General features: G+C 35.1%; 1 long non-coding RNA gene across 2 annotated transcripts in view; it reads left to right on the top strand.

The window, feature by feature from the left end:
• Positions 1-20,992, top strand: part of LOC128315167 (uncharacterized) — a 291,330-nt gene extending 270,338 nt beyond the window's left edge. The window contains exon 8 of one of the 2 annotated variants that reach the window (XR_008297642.1): positions 20,421-20,992. This is a non-coding gene — a long non-coding RNA (uncharacterized LOC128315167). Of the gene's footprint in view, positions 1-5; positions 2,020-20,420 lie in introns of those variants that run through there. The other variant, XR_008297641.1, reaches the window with a different exon arrangement.
• Positions 20,993-21,194: the final 202 nt, after the last annotated feature.

Genomic DNA, 21,194 nt, shown 5'->3' with positions numbered 1-21,194 from the left:
GTAAGAAAGAGAAATTTGGACACACAAAGAGACACCAGGGATGCACACACAGAGAAAGGACCAGGAAAAGGAGAAGATGGCCATCTGCAAGCCAAGGAGAGACACCTCAGGAGAAACCAAACTGGCCCACACCTTGATCTTAGACTTCTAGCCTCCAGAACTGTGAAAAGATAAATTTCTGTTGCGTGAGCTACTCAATCTGTGATATTTTGTTAGGACAACCCTAAAAATCTAATGCAGTTCTTTTGTAGTTGTAGTAGTTGTTGTTTTGTAGATTTCTTAGGACTTTGTATCTAAATACTTAGCAAGCATAAAAACTTTTATTTTTTCATTTATAATCTTCACGTATTCTTTTTATTGCATTTATATTAGCTATGTGCATCATAATAATAATGAAAATAAATAGAAAAGAACTATATATTCCTTATTCCCAATCTTAGGGTGAAAGTATTCGATATTTCATGTTAAAATTATATGTGATGCTAGGTATAGGGTTTCTTTGATGCCATTTATTAATAATGGATGTCTCCTTCTATTCCTAGATAGTTCTGAGTTTTTGTTTTGGTTTTTAAATAAACAATTGGTGTTGAAATTTTTCAAGTGCTCCATTTGAAACTAGAATGACTATGTGACTTTCTTCTCTGTATTTTGTTAATATGGTGAATTATATTAATTTTTAAGTATTCATCCAATCTTGTATTCCTGGGATAAACCTTGAAGTATTACTTTTTATGTGTTGCTAAACTTTATTTGTTAATACTTTGTTAAAGATTTTTGTTTTCATATTCATGAGGAATTTTGGTCTGTGATTTTCTTTTGTGGCAATATTTTTGGGCAAGTTTTGTTGTAAGTGTTATGCTGGTCTCAGAAAATGAGTTGGGAAGTATTCTTTCTGTTTTCTGAAGGATTTTCAGTAAGATTATCATAATTTTTCTTGAAATATTTTTCCACTTAATCTGTGACATTGAATTTATTGTCATACAATTGTTCAGTGTATTCTTTATCATTTTAATGTCTTTAGTACCTGTAGTGTCATTTCCTTTTAATCCCTTACTTGTAAAGTTGTGTTTTGTCTCTTAATTTCTAGACTAGTCTAGCTATTTTTGCTTTCTGTTTCTTAAATTTCTGTTCTTATTTTTTATTATTTTCTCTTTACTACTTATTTTATGTGTAACCTATTTTATTTCAAATTTCTGAAAGTAATAATTTAAGTCATTGATTTAGACCTTTATTCTTTTCTAGTATAAGTTTTTAAAGCTATGAATTTACTTCTAGTATTTTATTTTAGGAATTTTGATATACTGGATTTTTATTATTAATCATCAATTAAATCAGAAATACCGTCTAATGCCCTTGTGTTTTCTTCTTAGGTCCGTGTAATTTGGAATTCAGTGTAGATTGTTAATTTTCTTATATTCAAAGATTTTAGATATTTCAGTTATAACTTTTTAAACTTTTTGTTTTTAATTTCTACTGGTTGAATTTTTATGTGAGTTAATTTTGAACATTTTGCAGTTTAAGGTTTATTGCACAGATATGGGCTAACTTGCTGAACATCTTGTGCATTTTTAAAGATGATTCTCTGCGTCTCTTGAGTGAGATATTCAATGAATGTCAATTAGGACAAGCAGTTTCATATTGTTGAAATTTATAAAATTTTTTGTCCAGCTTTTCTATTAATTATTGAGAGAGAAGCATTAAACTTCTAGTTATGACTATGGATGGATCTGTTTGTCCTTTAATTTCTGTTATTTTTTGCTTCTTGTATTTTGAAGCCTTGTTATTATGTGTATACACGTTTAGGACTGTCATATATTATTGATGAATTTGCTCTTTCATTAATATAAAATGTTTCTCTTAATTTTTGGCAGTATTTCTTGTTTTGAATTCACCATTTGTCTTAATAGAACGACTCCAATTTTCTTATGATGAAAAATATTTGAATGGTATATATTTTTCTTTTAATGTATGTCTTCATATTTTTAAGTGTTTATTTATTTTTGAGAGAGAGAGAGGGAGACAGAGGATCTGAAGCAGGCTCCACACCATCAGCTCAGAGCCCAATGCAGGGCTGGAACTCACGAACTGTGAGATCATGACCTGAGCTGAAACCAAGAGTGGGACGCTTAACTGACTGAGCCACCCAGGTGCCTCCCTATTTCTTCATATTTATACTGCCTTTCTTATGGGCAGCATATAGTTGGGTTTTGCTTTCCCTATCAAATCTAAGAATCTCTCTCTCCCTCTCTCTCTCTCTCTCTCTCTCTCCTCTTTTTTTGCAAGTTTGTACCTCTTAATATTTTTTACCTATTTTTCCCCTCCCTCCACCTACCTCCCGTCTGGCAACCACTGGTCTGTTTTCTGTAATTTAAAAGTCTGTTTGTTGTTTGTTTGTTCATTTGTTTTGCTTTTTCTTAGATTTCACTTAGAATAATACCCTTTAGGTTTATCCATAGTAAATGACAAAATTTCATTCTTTTTTATGACTGAGTAATATTCCATATCTTGTTACCATAACTTGGCTATTGTAAATAATGCTGCAATAAACATAAGGGTGCATATATGTTTTTGAATTACTGTTTCCATTTTGTATAAATATTCTAAAGTGGAATTACTGGATCATACGATTTTTTTTTTTTTTTGAGGAACCTTCATACTGTTTTCCACAGTGGTTGGACCAGTTTACATTCCACTAACAGTGCATAAGGGCCTTTTCTCCACATCCTCACCAACACCAACACTTATTATTTCTTGTCTTTTGGATACTAACCATTATGAGTGGTCTGAGTTAATATTTCATTGTGGTTTTGATTTACATTTCCCTGGTAAATAGTGATTTTGAGCTTTTTATGTGTCTGTTGGCCATCTGTATATTTTCCTTGGAAAAATATCTATTCAGGTCTTCTCATTTTTTAACGGATTTTTTTGTATTTTCAGTTATGTTAGTTATTTGTACATTTTGAATATTAGTCCCTGATTAGATATATCATTTGCAAATATCTTCTCCCATTCAGTAGGTTGACTTTTTGTTTTGTTGATGATTTCTTTTGCCTTGCAAAAGCTTTTTATTTTCATGTAATCCTAATAGTTTATTTTTGCTTTTGTTTTCTTTCCTGAGGAGACATCCATGTCTCAGCCATAAATATGTGGCTGAGCTGATGTCCAAGAGATTGCTGCCTATGTTTTCTTTAAGGAGCTTTATGGCTTCAGGTCTCACATTTAGGTATTTAATCCATTTTGAGTTCATTTCTGTATATAGCATTAAGAAAGGGGTTTCATTTTTTTTTCATGTAGCTGTCAGGTTTCCCAACAACATTTATTGAAATTACTTTTTCCCCATTGTATATTCTTATCTCCTTTGTCATAGACAATTTCTTCCTTTTGATTAGAGTGTTTAGTAATTTACATTAAGTCTAATTATTGATTCAGTTTGAATTAAGCCTATCATTATGCCATTTGTTTTATATTTGTCTCATCCCTTGTGTTTGTTTTGTCTCTGCTCCTTCTTTCCTGTCCTTTTAAAAAATGAGTTTAATATTTCCAATTTAATATTCTAGTTTTATTTCTCCATTGACTTTTTAATTACATACCTTTGCATTATTTTTACTGGTTGCTCTAGGGATTACATATGTGTCCTTAACTTACCACAGTCTACTTAAAGTTAGTATTGTACCTTTTTTATCCTCCCGTCTTTTGTGCTATTGTTTTAATATATTCTATATTTATATACATCAAATTTCCAACAATATAATGTTGTAATTTTTTTTTTTGCTTTAAATAAGCATAGGCCTTTAAAAGCATTTTTTTAATGCTTTATCTATTTTTGAGAGAGAGACAGAGTAGAGTGGGAGAGGGGCAGAGAGAGAGGGAGACACATAATCTGAGACAAGCTCCAGGCTCTGAGCTGTCAGCACAGAGTCTGAGGCGGGGCTTGAACTTGTGAGCCACGAGATCATGACATGAACCGAAGTAGGACCCTTAGCTGACTGAGCCACCCAGGCACCTCTAAACAAGCATAGGCCTTTTAAAGAAATGAAAAGAGAGTTCTGTATTTATATTTACTCACATATTTATGATTTCCAGCTCTGATTCTTTCTGTAGATTTAAATTTCATTTTGTACATTTGCCTTTAGCCTATATTCTCCCTTTTCCATTTTTAAATACAGTTCTAATGTTTGATGGTTATATGTTCTCTCAACTTTTACTTACCTGAAAATGACTTTATTTCCCCTTAATTTTTGAAGCATATTTTATATGGAAAAAATTCTGAGTTGACATTTATAGGAATTCAAAGATACTGTTTTCTTGTCTTCTGGCCTTCATTCATTGTTTCTGGCAAGAGCAAGTTCTCATTCATACATTTATTTCCCCTGATAGCTACTTTAGATTCTTTGTCTGCTAATTCCAGTATCTTAGTCATATTTATATCCATTAATATGTCTGTTTCTGTTGACTCTGTGTGTGTGTGTGTGTGTGTATGTGTGTGTGTGTGAGAGAGAGAGAGGACGAGAGAGAGAGAGGAAATGAGATTGAGAAAGGGGGAAAGAAGCAGATAACTGGTCATATTTTTCTGTTTAATTAATTACCTCTTTTTTTCCCCTAGAAATCCTGATTTCTTATAGAGACAGTTGATTCTGTTATCTTCTTCTGAAGAGTGTTACTTACTTTATTGTTATATCAGACATTTAAATTATTTACTGATCACTTTGAACTTGTGAAAGCTTGTTTTTATTTTGTTAGAGTGAGTCTGTGTCAAACCTGAGGTATTTATTACATCTCTCTAACATGGAAGGATTCATACCCCAAACTCTTGTGCAGTGGAAGTCCTTGAAATCTCTTCTTAATTCTTCCAGCTGTTATTTTCCTTTAGGGTTCTTCAAGTCTTCCCTATGTTTTTGTCATTCAGGGATCAGCCGGGAATATAAGGGAAAATTATAGGATAATTTCAGGGCTTCCTCCATTGTGGATCCTTTCTTTATAGGATTTCCTCCTTTGATTTTTGCCTCTTCAGGTAGCCCCAGACTATTTAATTTGACACCTCAAGCAATAAAACAAAACAAAGTAAAGTAAAATAAAGTGAAATAAAAACTGTAACTTTTTGCTTGAGTTCTGTTTGCCGGTCCTATATAGACTTGGCAATGTTCTCAAGAAAAAAGCATGTAAGTAGGAGTTCCACCCCACAATCTGTGTACTTCCTTTTTCTTCAAAGATCAAACTCCTTCTAGTTTTTGCCTCTTTCGGTCACTCTTCAGTGTCTTATATACTTCTAAAATTTTGTTTAGATATTATTATTGGAGGGCTAACGTGTTAACAGGAAGCCATGTTAATCCATTTAGACTAAGTATCTTAAGATTTATAGCATTTAATAGTTTATGCTAGTATACCATCTCTTTGTTATCTTTCTCTTTGGTCACCTACCCTGAAACTTAATCCTCAGGACTACTGTTCTGCTAAGGAACCCTATCATTAAATACCATAGGGAAAATGACTTTATCTCTCCTAGCACTGCTTTCTAGGTCTTGCTCCTCACAGTGTATAAAGGGCCAGAGAAAACACTGACCACCCATGCATGATTCTGGCCTTGAACATCACTCTGAGGTTCCTCTTCCTTATTTCTTTCTCAAACCCCCTGAGATTACTGAGCTATTTTTCAACACTGATTTTAAGCCCAAGTGTCACAAAGGAGACTCTCCATCTAAAAACAAAAGTCACCTTCCTGTTTCTATTTTTAAACAGTCTTCCTTTTTCAGTTGAACAGTAATGGACAATACAGCCAAGCATGCATGCTACGGAGAAGTGATGGGTTGCATCCAAATTATTTCTGTGCCAATAGGAAAAAAAAAAAAAGCAATCCCGACAAAATCTTTCAATCTTTCTATTTATTTTTCATTCCTAGTCATTACAGAGAAGTCTGGTTTTGGTTGAAATTGTTTTTAAAACTTATTTAACATGCAGCTGCATATAAAAGCAAAGGATAAAGACAGAAACAGCTCCCCAAAAAGGATGTTTTCACCCATATCACAGTGAAAAGTGAGAGCTAATTTAAGCATCTAAAAAACCTTCAGGTGGCAAGTTTGACCTTGGTTGTAGGGTAATATTTTAGATATGACAAATCATTCTATCTATCCAATATGGAATATTACCAGGGGGAAAAATAAAACAAAGAAGTACCAGATAGAATTTGGAAAAATTTTAAATTCAATATTAATACAATATGGAAACTATTATTGTGAATAATTATGAAACAAAAATGACATTAAACTTCAGAATTTACAAATACCTATGACCAAATACAATTCATCTTTAGGTAGCTTTATTTTTAGTATTACCTGAGTTATAGTGCATTTTAGTTCTTCGTTTTAATTTTTATCAGTGTACAAGTGACATATGTACATTACAAAAATCAATCATAAAATATATAAAAGAAAAAAAATGCCCTATTTGGCCACCCTAATACAACTCTGATTAGATTTAATTGTCTTAATTCTATTAAATTATTTGTTATATTTTCATTGAATTTCTTTCCTTGTTTATATTCACATTTCTAAATATTTGAAATGAGTTAGCATATGCTATCATGTATTATTTTAATGTAATATTTACAAACATTTTTTCTTGTTGCTCTACTTTTTTTTCAGTGAAGCCGTCATTTTAATGACTTCCCCAAAGGTGAGCTTACTGCAGTTGACTAGTTTTAGTAAACATGAAAACATTTTCCAAATTTTTACCATTATATATTACGACATTTATATAACCCTGGGGTTCATTTTTCTTGTCTTTCAAAAGGAATGATACCATAAAGTCAATATGTTGTATACCTGAAACTAATAAACACCATATGTCAGTTATATTCTATTAATTTAAAAAGGGGAAGGGAAATGATACCTATCTCATAGATTGTGGTGAGGAGTAAATGAAATATTCTATATTAAATGTTAAAAATAAATTGTTACTTCCTCTTATCTTTTGAGGTAAATCCTTAAGTCATGGATGCCATACCACAGATCCGTACATGCATATGGTAGAGAAAATGAGAAAGCAGCTAATGGTAGACATTTGAAGCAAGTTGTGAACTAAGCAGGAACTTGGTGTTCCAGTATATTGTGAATATTAAATTGTGATGAACATAAGCATATATTTTTGGCATCAGATATTTGCTAACATACGAGTTTGGGGAAGATAGTTTATTTTCTTTATGTCTTATCTCCCCATCTCTAAAAACAGTATTTTTTCTATTACAATCCCATGACACATTTGGACTTGGAGGTTGAATGTGACTCTTTGCTCCTAGATGAAATATGTGAAATATGTCCATGTTTCTAGAACTAAGATTGTCATTTAAGTAAATGTCTAAGTTGACAAGCATCCACTCCACAGGAGATTTTAGAAACACAGTGACATATTAAAGATCTGTGGATCAGCAATCAGGAGTCCAGTATTTAGGTCTAATGCTGTCACTTACATGCTCAGAGATTAAGGCAAGTTATTTGGGTTCAGCTTCCTCATTTATAACATAAGATCTGTGGTAGTTAATTATATGCATCAAAAGGACAGGCCACAGGGTGCTCTGATAAAGCATATTTCTGAGTGTGTCTGTGAGGGCATTTGCAACTGGTATTAGCATTTGAATGGTGGAGTCAGAAAGTAGATTGCCCTCCCCAATGTGGGTGACATCATCCATTCCATTGAGGGCCTGAAGGGAACAAAAGGTAGAGGAAGGAGGAGTTCACTCATTTTGTTGATCTGGGATATCTCAATCTTCTACCCTCAGTTAGACTGGGATTTACACTATGGGCTTCCCTGGTTCTCAGGATTTTCGACTCTGAATGACATCACCAGCTTTCGTGGGTTCTAGCTTGCAAATGGCAGACTGTTAGTTACACTGCTCAGTCTCCATAATCATGTGAGCCAGTTCCTCATAATAAATCTTTGTTATGAGAGACTGGTTGTGTTGCTGGAGAACTCTTACTAATAAAAGATGTACTTTATTATTTCATCTTTGAAAGTCCATGACAAGGAATATATATAGGAAACAAACATTTGAAACATTTTACATTAATTTATCATGTAGCTGAGCAAAATTCGACATTTTTAAAGGCAAATCATGTGGGGAATAGCTAATGGCTACCACATCTTTGACACAGAAAGACTGATAAACTAAAATTTAAAAATTCAATTTTTGTTTTTCAAAATGAATGAGGGTGGAAAATGAGATAATTTTCTTGTATCTCCTTTGAGTTAGATCCACGTCTTCATGCTGTTGTAGCTGTACGGACTCCACAGAACATACTTTTATTTTGGCATTTAAAAAAGGGAAATTTTATTGCATCTAACATGCATTTGAAAACTAAGAATTTTGACACAGCAAGTACCATCATTTCGAGTCATCTCAGTGGGTTACTTCTAACCAAATGATTCTATCAGGGCTAAGAAATTATAGCTCTTGCCAGATTAATTAGCAATAATGTACATATTTCTTTTAAAATTATATATTGCTAAATCAGTATAACAATATGAGTCTGCCTATGACTTTCCTGGGAAAATTTACAATTACAATCCTGAAAACCAAGTTTTAACACTCTCAACGTCAAAGTGGGAATATGGGTACCTCCACTATATGGAAATAAAATAAATTTCACTGAAGCCTCTTCTAACACTAATGGAAGAACTAAAAGCTGGGCCAGATGGAGCCAAACTCACTTAGCTGAGAAGACCTCACGAAATAGGAGCACTTTCTTTCTTCCTAGCTACATGAGTGGAAAACTAAATGTACTGTGTTCTCCAGCAAATGTGTGTGCTCCATAAAGAGAAAGACGTAGAAATTGAAAACCCAATTGCTAAAGTCAAGAGATATAAGATTGGGAAGTCAGTTGTGTTAAAGTGTGTGGTGGGAAAGAACAAGCAAATAGGAATGTAAGAAATGTCTTGCTATGCTGGACTGTATTCTGTGAATTCCATAAGAAATGGAAGTTGACATAGTCCATTACCTAGAAATAAAACACATTTTTAGATAAAACAGCCATTTTTCACAAGGTCATGAAAGCTCAGTCAGCAAGAAAGCCAAATAGGAATGGAACAAATGGGCTTACTCAGATCATTTTAGGTTGATTAGTCAATCATTCATATCATTTTCAGATCCTGGACTAGTTAGTGGATAGAGATTGGACTACATGATGAGACCTTAATAATCTGTATTTGGATCAGTGAAAGAAATGATGCAAACAGAAAGAGCATGAACATCAATTCCATTTTCCTGGTCCACATTATAAAGTTAAAATGGAACATGAACAGTGTAGTCATAGTGCCTGTACCTGGTTAGAAAACTTCTCTAGCTGACTTGGCAGCAAATGCTTCTTCCCACAGTGTTAAACATACAATATGGAAATATTGTGTAAGTGTCTATCAGCCTGATAAAATCATATCTGGAATACTCTAAGTCAAAATTCAAAGCCACCATATTTTTACATTTATCACGTAAGAATTTTTGGTCTTGTTTTCACATGCGCAATTATTTTTCCATTAATTCTAGTAAATAATCTTTACCACATTTCTGAGAAATAGAAAGATATAGCAAATAAAAATTTTTAAAAACTCAAGGAAATGAGAAAATTCTTCCAGCTATTATTTTCCCTAGAAAAGGTTTTTCTTCTAAACTGTTACATATATTGAAAGTAAGAGTGTGGCATTATAGATGTGTAGTTATTAGAGTGAGTGGGTTTCGTCACTGCTCTATCCCCCATGTCAATATCCTATAACTTTACAGTTTAAATGGGGTATCTCCCTGCTGAGTGATTTGAGGTTTTAGCAAGCAAACCTTGGACAAAAGGCCTTCACTCCACATCTGTTGGACAGGTCCCTTAGAGTGGGTGATGCACAATTCTGACCTCAAAGGTGACCTATGGTGTGCAGACATTGGCCCGGTTTCCACATGGATCCCTGCCTGATGATGAATCTATCCTGACTCTGCATCTCTCTTTATGGTCCTGTCAGGTATCTGTAGTGGCTCCCTCTCCTAGGAGCTCTTTCTTCTATGTTGTCTTTCTGGCTCCCAGCCCATTCTCCAGCAATAATCAGAGCCTGTGGGCTATTCCTGGAGAATTCAGTCTCTGGTTAGTCTTGTGAGGTGAAGGAGAGGCTTATTGAGTACAATGAATTGTACCAAGCCTACGTTTCCCAGACTTTTGAGGATAAAAACCTCATTTTGAAAACCAAAGTAATTTCAAGAAACTGCAACATAGACCTTGAATACTGCTGGTATTCATTGGCTTCTAAGAATCAGTCTCTGCTTTTCTAGTATGTGTGAGACTAAGAATCAGTCTCTGCTTTTCTAGTAGTACTTTATTAGCTATAGCATCATCTACATACACTGGGAAAAAAAGTGTGTTACTGTAAGAAAGGCAGTTTAACATTCATGCAGATTGTAGAACTGTTCTGCCAGCGTTTAAATATGGGCATGGCTCTGTCACTTTATTAGTTGTGTGACCTTGGACAAGCTACGGAAGATTTCTATGCCTCAGTGTCCTTAGCTGCAAAACTGGCATAATAATAGTACCTATCCTGTAAGGCTGCTGTATGCATTAAATGAATAAATACATGTAAAATGCTTAGAACAATGTAAGTACTTAATGTTAGATGTCATTACTATATGTGAGGCATATAGTTTATTGAACCTGTGAGGCTTGTTTATAGTACAGCCTCTTTAAGTTAATCAAGGACAACTGTTTTGAGATTCTGTTCAATAACATAATTGATTTAATAGCACATGTCCTCCATCTCTACCAAGATACAGTTGGTCTTGTAAATTTAGAGTGGAAGAATTAATAAATTGGCCCTTGTTAGTATTAAGAGACAGAGTATTTTAAACCCAGCTGATTAGGAAGCAAGATATAATTTAGAGGATCATGAAAGATGAACATTAACCTGTGGGTCTACCTGTAGGAAATCCCTACTGTCTTTAGCCAGGTTTAATCATGTCTCCCCGGGCTCCACTTCTAACCATTAACAAATTACCTCGTTGTCTCTTCTGGGGCTGACAGGCAATTTTAGTGATAAAGTTGAAGACTTTCAAAGTAAAGTTGGAATTGCTTTGCATATATTTACACACATAAACAAAACAACATTTGGCAAGTTAGAATTTGTCAGGATAAAAGACATTTAATAAATTTATCACTACCTAGTTGTTCCAGAGGCAAACACTAATTTTCATGTGATTAATCCAAACATTCAAAGAATGAATTAATGAATGTCTAAACAACTTACTATGACTTGCTGCTACCTTTACAGATCTTAGACCCATTCATGTTGAAATCTCTTTCTCTCAATTAATTTTCCCACCTCTCCTAAATGTTGGGCACCAAAACAAATAAACAAATAAAGACAGATGTAAAAAGGAATTTCTCATTATTCTAAATGCAGATGTACATGGAAAAGAAAAAAAATGTTTTGACGGTGGCATATTTTTTATAACCTACTTGATGCCTAATATATAATAATAAATCACCAGAGATTGAGAAAATGGTGGCCTCTACAGAGCACTGTATACTTCAGAGTACTCAAAAGAAAGGATGGATAAGAACATTTTGGAATAAGAGTTACAGGGAGAGGGCAGTAGTATAGCATAGCTTTCTCAGCAGATTGAATTTGCCAATGTCCCCCTGTATAGGCTGTTAGTAAGTGAATAAATGTTCCCAGCTATAAATAGAGATTGTTAGAAAAGGCTAAGTTATTAAAACAGAGGATACTTTAGTCTTTTCTGGGAGACCAAACCTCAGACTGTTATTGAAGTAGTGATAACCGCAGGCAATGTTAGATGTTTGTTTATCCAGCAATTTATCTTGGGGACTCACTCTCTGTTGTTTGTCCCTTCTTGGTTTGAAAATGTGAGGTCCAACAGTAGGTCATTATTTCCTAATTACAGGAAGAAGAAACCTAGGCCTGAGTAGACTATTTGGGGGGTTTCAAGGACCTACCAGAGAGTGTAGCAAGAGAAGAGGGTCCCCTGAAGCGGTCGTGTAGGTACACAGGAGGCGTGGACAAGCCCCAAGTGAATAGATCCCTCCCTGGCTCAGATGGACACACAAGCAGTTTGGAGACTTTTCATTCCTAAAGTAGTGATCAGGTTGGAAAAAATATTTTCCTACCACCTTTCTAGTTCTCCAGCAAAGTCCTGGTAAATTAGACTGATAAAAGGCAGATTAATAAGAGAGAAACAAACTGAAGTTTATTAGCATGTGCATTGTGCTTACACAAGGGAGCATCCAGAGATGAGTAGCCTAGAGGGGTGATTAGAACTTGGGCTTATATAGCATTTTAGCTGAGGAACAATACATTTTTAGAGCACTGATGAGACAAAGGAAAAGGACTCTGAATTTCTAGGGGCAAGAAATTGTAGCAAATATATGGGGAAATTAATGGAAGATAAATTAATAAATTTTGTTATATAGATTCAACTCTGGGCTAATTGTTGAAAGTTGGTGATTAACTTTCATCCTTCCTGGTAGAGAGGAGGGGAGGGGATACCTTTGCAAACTCATGTCCTGCTTTTCAGCAGACAGAGAGCAGAAAGCTTTCTTCCTCATACCTATTGCTTCTCAGTTGCCTTCAGCTCAAAATAATCTTTATGCCAAAGTGACATACTTTGGGGTGGCATAATCTGCTCCCCTACACAGTTCAGTTCTCATTTCTGTCTCTAAAACTGAAAAACTCCCAAACTGCTTAGAATAAAACCTGAGCTGGCGGAGATGGAAAGCCACCCCAGAATCAAGTGGCTGGCAAAAAATTGGGGGAACATTAGCTATTTCACCAAGTCTGGAAAAGAATATCTAGACAGTGATCAATAATATAAGATTTTGGGGCGCCTGGGTGGCTCAGTTGGTTAGGCGGCCGACTTCGGCTCAGGCCATGATCTCGCGGTCCGTGAGTTTGAGCCCCACGTCGGGCTCTGTGCTGACAGCTCAGAGCCTGGAGCCTGTTTCAGATTCTGTGTCTCCCTCTCTCTGACCCTCCCCCGTTCATGCTTTGTCTCTCTCTGTCTCAAAAATAAATAAACCTAAAAAAAATTAAAAAAAAATATAAGATTTTAAGTTTGTAGGAGAAGGTTTTACATTCCCATATATCTTGTTACATTTCTCTAAATCCTCCTTTTTCCCCTTCTTCATTTATACAAATCATAGGATGGCAAAAAATTATTTTGATAATACTTTTGAAATGGGTAGATGAGAATAAAACGTTTGCAGTTTTTTTCATGTTGCCTTCCGTGTCCAAATGGGGATGACATTTTTGCCTATATTAATTAAAAGACACTACTCTTTACCTAGCAGCGACTAACACAGATGCATTCAAACTCTCCTTATTTGAGTGACTTGCTATATCAATGAAATTGATGGCAGTGTTTTAATATTTTGTTTTAAAATTATGCCTGAAATCATGACACTGGCATCACCACATCATCTCAGTTAACAACAAACATGTATTTAAACATCTACTATTTACCAGAGACTATGCTGCCATTTTATAAATCCTGGTTTCTATTCTGTCAACTATGAGCCAGAAGCTTCTCTAGGCACCAGGAAAATAAGCAGTGAACAAAAGAGACAAAATCTCTGCCCTAATGGAGCTTATATTTTAGGGAAGAAAAACTCAAGCTTAGGTGGAGTTAAGTAAGTTTCTCAAGGTCACAATAAACAATAACAGCCTGTGAGTAAATTGAGATTTCAAGCTAAGTCTGAGATTGCATAGACAATTAAGTAGTCTATCCATGCTAAACAAGAATCTATTTTTATGAACCCAAACTCTTTCTCCTAAAATATTTCTGAATATTGTATATTATAATACAGTAGTTTGTTTGCTGTTTTAAGTCATTTGTCCATAAAGCTGTTTTTATCCCATCACAAGGACTTGCTCCTCTAAGTTTTGTCCAGATATGAGGAAAGCTTACTTTGGTTTTGATCTCTTTTCTCCACTACAGTCTATCAGTATTGATTATAATTTTGCCAAAAGTGAAAATAACTAAGTAATTAATTCATGTTTAAACCATATGAACTTTTTTTCCTGAGAATAGACCTTGTTAAAACAGTCATACTATTATACATTTGAGAAAAAATAAACCCTTCAGTAGCAGCTCAATCAAATATCTTAACCTTCTTTAACATGATCTTGCACAGTGGGGCCAGCATTCAGCCTCCAGACTGGTCAGGAAAAGAACTGAGACCAGTGCTTGCTTGTGAGATGTAGAATCTATAGACCCTGACTCTTGAGACACCAGTTTCTTCTTGTTAGCTGTGTTGTGGTTTTGTTTGTTTTGTTCACTTGTTTTTGTTTTTTGTTTCTCATGTGGAAAGAGGGAAGATCTTGGGAAAAGAAGGGCTGAAATTCAAAATGGCCCCCCAAGTATGTTATAAAATGCTTCTTTTTACACTCTTGTCAATGCCTTCAGCCAAAGACCATAGGGAACACAACTATAGTTAAACAAAGTTGGGTTATTGACTAGTTGCAGTAAGGAAGAATGTGTACCATGGGGATGCATGGAGTATCTCAGTAAGAGGGTTAAAGAGGACCCCTTGTAGAATTTTGGCTTCTGTTAGGTGCTTTGAGAAAAGATTCAAGGATGTAGGGCTTTTCTGTGGTTTGGGCGCCATTAGAAAGCAGTGGTAACTCTATGTTTGTTTCTTAACAATTCTTATCTAGGAAACAAAAAGAATGTTATATTTGGTAAATAAGCAGGATGCACTCATATTAGCCGGATAGACAGATGCTTCATCATTTTTATGGCTGGAAATGTGTGTGATATTGTCTGTAACCAGACATGATTGTTCAGTGGTCTTATTTTTGTCTGGATTAATGGCTTATACACAGTGATCTTATCTCATATTGATGTTCGATGAAGCTGTTTATGTTCAACAAGACAACAACATGATCTAGCCATGAGTGCTAGTCCAACACTCGGTAACACTGAAGCCCAGCTAATACTGCTATGCCAAGACCTGGCTCTGAGGGGTTGCCTTCTCTTTTACATTATTACTAACAGGCCTCGGGAAACATGGAAATTCCAAGATTAGTAGTTGCCATTAAAATATTGGTTGGCAGAGGAGTGCTCAAGTATAAAGAAGTTAAGATTTCATAAACCAGGATTGTGGAGGAACAAAATATTTCTTTCTCAGATACAACTTTCCATTTGTTAGAAAGGAACCGAGTGCTCAGAGATAAAGGGTAAGAGCTCTTAAGCATTTTAAATACTGTAATTTTTTTTCTTGGAATAAGTATCAATTGAAGACAATCTGAACTTAGTTCTCTGGAGAATTAAAATACTCCACATGAATTATCAGATAGAGTCTTTGATTTCCTTAAGAAAAGGAAGGTGCTCAATAATGTCTGTTAATAATTACAATATGCCAGCTGAGACTCTTGAATAAATGTGTAGTAATATATCCTGCCATTGCCCAGGAAAGGGAGGTGAACATCAATCTCAGTTTACCTATAGTCATCTAGGAGTTGTCTAATTTATCAGATCTTTCACTTCCTCAGTATTCAACCTCAAGTCAGTAACTTTTTTTTTTTTATTGAAAAAGTCAAAGAAAATTATCCAAATACATGGCTAGAAAAAACAGAAGAGCTGTATATATCTTATAACAAGACAGTTTAGGAAAAACTCAGTGTTAAAATAAAATGGTCATCTAAGCATAGAGTGAAATTGGAGAAAGTTTATGTTTTATAAGTATTTTTCCTAAAATGTCTTAGCAACAGTTCTGTTAGTTGTTTGTTGTTGTTGTTGTTAATTCTACTACTGATAATGTTAAGGGCTTGTCAGCAATTTCCTATAAAGTATGGGTTGTGGAATGTCTTATCAATAACCCTTGTATTAGTGTTCTATGATAATATGCATTAACTTGATAGATGAGGGACCATTACAGTCTATCACTGCAGTGATCCATACATTGAAGACTCCCTAAGTACATGTTGACACAATATTGCAGCAGTGATCCATGAATTAAATATGCTTTGGATCCGAGTCATTACAAGTTTAATGGAAGAAATGCACCAATTCTACTGAAAAATGCCAGTTTTGACTCCGTGATCAATTCTTCCATAAACACATTTCTAATGTCTCTCAGTAATGAATATTTTTCCTGAACCATCACTGCTTATTGTATTGTGACTTCGTCAACATTCAGAGTCCCATTTTATATTGACTATTTTGAAACTCCTGAGTGTCACAGAAGAGAGCTATGGAATAATTACACAATAGTATCCACACAAATGTATCTTTTGTGAATAATGCAAATCACTGTTTTACCTGTTTTAAGGACTAGGCATAATAAGTCCTCAATAGACTTAAAGTGAAAGAAAATTAAAATTTTATTTGTGTCATTATTCAGTCTATCCTTCATTATAAAGGTTTGTGGAGTTATTGTCATGGCAGAGTGAGCACAAGATATGTGACAATGTTCTTTGGTACTTAGCATTTATTCCTTTTATTCCATCATTCTTCTTTTACATATATTAAAATTTTCATGGTACATATTATTCAAGATAATAGTAATCATCTCTAAAATATTTATAATAGCTTTACAAACATCTTTTACTATGATGAACACATACTGGGTGCATGCAGGATGCTAATTATGGAGACAAAAAAAAAAACTGAGGAGAAGAAAAAAAGAATGAAGGATGAAAGTTTGCAGGAATACACTCCCAGATAAATGGGTCACATATTCATCTGAAATGGGAGTTGAGTTGAAGAGAACAGATAGAAGAACACAAGACAGTAAGAAGGAATTTAGACAAGATAAAAATATCCTCAGTGGCTTCACTCTGATCAATAAACCAAGGATTAAGTTATTTTGCTATTAGGGTGTGTGTAGGAATAGAGGCCTGAAGAAAATGAAAAGGAATCGACATCTCGTTGTGAAGAGCTTCATGGCCTTTTCTCATAGGCACATCAGTTCTGCACCTTTCCTGGGGCAGCTGGCACCTAGTCCTGTATTATCTGCTCTTGTTTCAGGCTGCAACTTTCCAATCCTCAAGTTCTTCAAAACAAAAGACAAAGCCTTCTGCTACTTTTAATTTGATGTCTACCTTTTAAAATAATTCTCATTCCATTTCTCTGTTTTCTTGTGATAACTTTTCTGAGCTTGTCATATTATCCTTTTTTCCTGTCCTTCCATTGACTTTTCTTCTCTTCACTTTGGTCAGAATCGTAATATCCAGAACATAAAGGAGGGTGGTGAGTGTTTCTCATTTCTGTGAGTGTTCAGGTGTAGGATGTGCCAGGGATCTGGCTGTACTCCAACAATCTACAGATGCCATGGGTGATTCTACTATTATAGATGGGACTGGTCTGCCTTGCATCCCTCAGTGCTAAGTAGTATAGGAGAGAACCAGAACTGGGATATGCAGATGTTGGGGCGAGACAAAGGGCAGATGTGGAGAGTAAAGCAATTAGTACTGTTGAGATCATGGGCCCAGAGATGGGCATGCTGTTGTCAGCAGGCATGGTACATCTCCACAAATAAAGCTGAGAGTCAAGGAAGCTGATGCCTGGAACAAGGAGGAAAGAGCAGAGTGGCAGGACTAGCAAGAAAAGGTGAAATAAATGCATAAGATATCGAATCACTGAGACAGGGACTGTGTAATGTGCTTTCACATACATTATCTCATTCTTTTCTTACAACACCCCATAAAGTATACGCTGAGTGTCTTGGGTATGGAATTGTCGAGTTAGGTAGCTTTAACAGTGAAGCTCCCTGGGGCTCCGGGGTGGTTCAGTCTGTTAAGCTTCAGACTGTGGCTCGGGTCATGATCTCTCGGTTTGTGGCTTCCAGCCCCGCGTCGAGCTCTGTGCTGACAGCTCAGAGCCTGGAGCCTGCTTGGGCTTCTGTGTCTCCGCCTCTCTCTGCCCCTCCCATGCTCATGCTCTGTCTCTCTCTGTCTCTCATTAATAAATAAATGTCAAAAAAAAATTAACAATAAAGCTCCCAAACTCAGTGGCTGCCTGAGACTAAATGTGAGCAGTGATGATTGAGGACGGTCACATGAAATCTCAGGAGTGGCAGGAAGAGAGGAAGAGGGAAGAGGACAGGTCAGATACAGAGAAAGGCAGAGTAATGCCACATGCGGAAAATTACTGCACTATCATTAAAATAAATGTTTTGAATATATTTACATAATATATCTTTAAAAAGACCAAGCTGCCTGGGGTGCCTGTGTGGCTTATTTTGGTAGGGCATGTGACTCTGATCTCAAGATCATGATTTTGAGCCCCATATTGGATGTAGAGTTTAATTTAAAAATAAAAACAGATGTTATAGAATAACATAAAATAAAAATAAAAAATAAAATAAAATAAAATAAAATAAAAATACCAAGCTACCTCCTACGGATCTAAATATATAGTGAAACTATATAGCTTTCTCCACTTATAGACTGGCTACTAAACCAAGATGGCCTAATGTTCTTCATTGACTAAACTTTAGACAGATTTCTTCTCAACTATAGGCTCCTTTTCTTAGAGCATTTACTTTATAAAAATTGTAATTATAAATTATTTCTCTGTTCCTGTGAGATAAAATCTCCTCCCAATCTCTTGCTAGCTTTGCAACCCAGGAATGTCTTTCTCAAGTACCTGGGAGGCATCCCTTTGAAATGTCAAAACTAGGAAGGTAGCAGCCATATCTTCCAGTCTCTGTGGGAGGATAGGAGCCTAGCTTCAGGAAGTGCCAATTAGCAAACGCAGACTGTCTAATCATATTGACCAACTTCTCTCCTAACATTCTCTGGTACTTTTCCACTAGCTCACTCCCTTAAAAACCTTCCTGCCTTCTCTTTTAGAGGAGTTGAGTTCAGTCTCTTTCCCTTATTGCAGTAGTCTTGACCTCTCTTGCAAATAGACTTGAATAAGTCTTCCTTACCAATTTAACTCCATCAGGTGCAGTTTTTCTTTGACATTACTAACCCTGGGTGAGTGTCTGTTTGTAAGAGTAGGTACACAGTATTCTTCATCTATCAAAACATAAACTTTAATAAAATAAACGGCCCTAGAACTGTAATAATACAGGTATAATACTCTCTAAAGATAAAGGATGGTTGAGGTGATCTTTGAGATCAGTAAATCTTATGACCTTTGAAATTTAACTTCAGATGTGGTAAAATGGAAGTGTTCATTCACTGGTCAAAGAAGCGCTATTTTAGATAGCTATAATGTATATTTTAAGAAAAATGTAATCAAGGAAAACATCATTAGGTGAAATTTAATACTACACACACACACACACACACACACACACACACACACACACCTTGATTTTTCTTTTCCTAAAGGGATTTTATATAAGCTATAGGAATATTGTACAATAGGCATATAAAATTAAGAAATTGGGAATGAAAGAAAAATAAGAATAAGAAAATACTATGAAACTGGTGGTACACGAAACCATGCCATAAAGCTTACAATGTTACTAAAAGGACATCCTTCCCAATTTGGCCTTGAGTTTTCAAGGAACTAACTCAAAAGGAAAAAATGTTCAGTTACAAGATTCCCAAAAGAAAAAAAAAAAGAAAAGAAAACAAATAAGAAATTTTGCTTTGAAAAAACACAAGTTATTTAAATCTGGAAGAAATTTTAACACACATACACCTGCACATGCATGTGTGACAACACAATGAATAATCTCATAGATAGGCAAATCTCAAATGTATTAACTGAACCCTGGACTAAATGCAGAAATCTATTTTTTAAGATTATTTTCTTAGTCTCTTGATACATAGTAGATAAAAAAAATCCAAAGTTTCATTTCTGTAAAAGTGATCATATAAGGAACAAGATATCTACTACCTGATTCTCTGAGAGTCTTGTCCAATCTGTAATTTAGCCTTCCTAGAAAAAGAAATACAAATTCTTAAAATTTTGAGTTTACATAAGTAAAAGTTTTCATGTCGATTGGGTTGTAAAGAGTGTAAGATTATATTCTTGGGCAAATTTCTGTGACTGTAGAACATTGTGTGCAGGTCAAGATTAAGAGAACGTACTTACTTAACATACTTACATGTCTCTTTAATTTTATTCCATTATTACATTTTTTAAAAGTTTGGGTTCTCCAGGTGGTTGTTTCTGTTGATTGTCACAGTGATTTGTTTTCTTGTGCAGTTTGTAAACTTTTCTTGTGAATATGGATGTAGCACTTGCTCTCCCATGGTTGTTTAACCTGCTCTGGGTTATGGGGACACTCCTACGGAGTTTTGCTTTCCGCTGCTGGGAAATGTGCATGTTGCCAGTTTTATATCATGGGGTCTCCATCTGGGTAGTATAACTTCAGATCCAGTATTAGTTGATGGTGTGGGGCTTGGGGCTTGATTTCTTATACAAAACTCTTTCTTCAGACCATGGCTCCTGATGAACAGCTTAGTTTCTTTGCCATTTTCTGTAGCCAATGAGTGAGTCGCCTCATTCCTATTTCATGGATGGTCAGCCCACTGTGGTTCATGCAGAGCTTACACACGACACTCCACTGTGTACCGGTATGAGGCTTCATCTACTGACTTAACAGAGGCATTAACATCTAGTCCTACAAGGGTATGTAAGCTTCAAAACCCTATGTTCTTTTCAGAGTCAGTTCCATTCACCTGTGTAACTTTGACTTATCTGTTTGTTTCTTATGGTAATTTTCCTTTATTTTATATGGTTATACTTTATGGAGGATTGGTGTTTGCTTGTTGGAGTTGGCTGGGGTGAAGGCGAAGTGGGGTGTGGAGTGGACTTTACACTAAAACTGAATCCACTATTTTGATGGAAAACCCACTGAACTTATCTAAGACTTCACTTCCTCATCATATCTGCATTGAAAGGATTTGTTTTTCGATTATTCAGTGAGATAATACCTGCAAAGCTTTTAGCACAGTGCCTGGTGCATGGAAAGTGCCCAGTAAAGTATTAGCTAGTGCTGTCACTAGCTAACCTACATTTAAATTTTTATACATAAATATAATGTATTAATATGAGTATATTAAACGTACTTTTATACTAACATTATTGTATACCAATATATTATTAACAGCATAATAATTAATAAAAATAAGTATGTAAATATGAAGTATGTACAAAAACATATTTAAACACTTTTGGGACTTACTATGCGCTAGAAACGATTTGAAAAATTTTATAAATATTAACTCAGGTATTCCTTACAACAACCTGTTATCCC

The sequence above is a fragment of the Acinonyx jubatus genome, chromosome C2 (genome assembly GCF_027475565.1).
Source record: "Acinonyx jubatus isolate Ajub_Pintada_27869175 chromosome C2, VMU_Ajub_asm_v1.0, whole genome shotgun sequence".
In the NCBI taxonomy this organism is placed as follows: domain Eukaryota; kingdom Metazoa; phylum Chordata; class Mammalia; order Carnivora; family Felidae; genus Acinonyx; species Acinonyx jubatus.
Note: the sequence above shows the minus strand (reverse complement) of the source record. Positions and strands in the feature narration are given on the sequence as shown.